This window comes from Limulus polyphemus, unplaced genomic scaffold (assembly GCF_000517525.1).
Source record: "Limulus polyphemus unplaced genomic scaffold, Limulus_polyphemus-2.1.2 Scaffold599, whole genome shotgun sequence".
Classification (NCBI taxonomy): Eukaryota; Metazoa; Arthropoda; class Merostomata; order Xiphosura; family Limulidae; genus Limulus; species Limulus polyphemus.
In genome coordinates this window covers 139,961-141,072 of record NW_013666209.1, presented here as the reverse complement: position 1 = coordinate 141,072, position 1,112 = coordinate 139,961, and positions in this window count along the sequence as shown.

The following is a 1,112-nucleotide window of genomic DNA, read 5'->3' as shown; positions in this document are numbered from 1 at the left end:
TCAAACTATTATGGTAAGCAGGATGAAGGAGAATCGATTGATTCTCAACCACCTCTGGTATTTAAACCCAAATACCTAACATTGAAGTTTAATTTGAGAGTGTCACCAGAATTCTTGAGGTGCTGCCAGATTGTACACCAAACAATTCCCAGATGAATGTCATCTTTCACATCAGATAACAAATGTTTCTCAACAGCTGTATTCTACAGGCTCAGTTATGCATAAGTGCCTTGCAGGCAGACTAAGACAGAAACAAAAAAAACTGCCTTACTGACATTCGTCATTTTTGGGCAGCACTTTAAACATAGCTATTGATTGTTTGCCATCTTTTCATAATATTGTTAGGATATTTAGCTCATCTGCATTTATAAATGTTGTTGTTGTCAAGTGATTTTAGTAATTTTGGTTTAATTGTTTCATTTGTTGTTGTCTACAGCTCTTTAATTGACATTTTTGGTATGTGATGCATATTAATAAAATTTTTGAAAGACACTAATGATCTTGTCACAGGGTAGACCCACAACACCTCATTCCCTGCCACTAACAATTATTTTTGTACATCTCTCCATTTCTGAATTACTTGCCAATAATGGACTTTGAATCACCTTAAATACAAATATGTGAAACTATTGCTTGTATTGCCTATTCATATAATACAAGATCAGCAGTATTTTATACTAGGATAAATATTTTATTTTTAACAAGGATAATAATGGTAAATCATACATGAGTAAATTGGTTGATTACAACTGATAATAAAATGTACAGATCATATCATTTTTCTGTTTTCTCATTATTTTAGTTTACATACATTGTGTAACAGGTTTAACAGTAGTTTTTGTTTTAAAAACTTAAAAAAAAGTTATGAAGCACACAATGAAAAAATGTTTAAAAATAAGTTACTGTTGAGAAATTATAAAAAATTGAATTAAATGTAAGACATTTAGAAAATAACAGAATGAATGTTTACAAAGAAATTCATTGTTTATTCACTTTTTTATTTTGCCAGAAAATATACCTGCTGCTTTACTTAAGACTTCATTCAGCTTTGTTCACAATTATGGCTAAAACTTACCAACTTTATAAAATTTATTCCTTTAGGAATGTTTAAT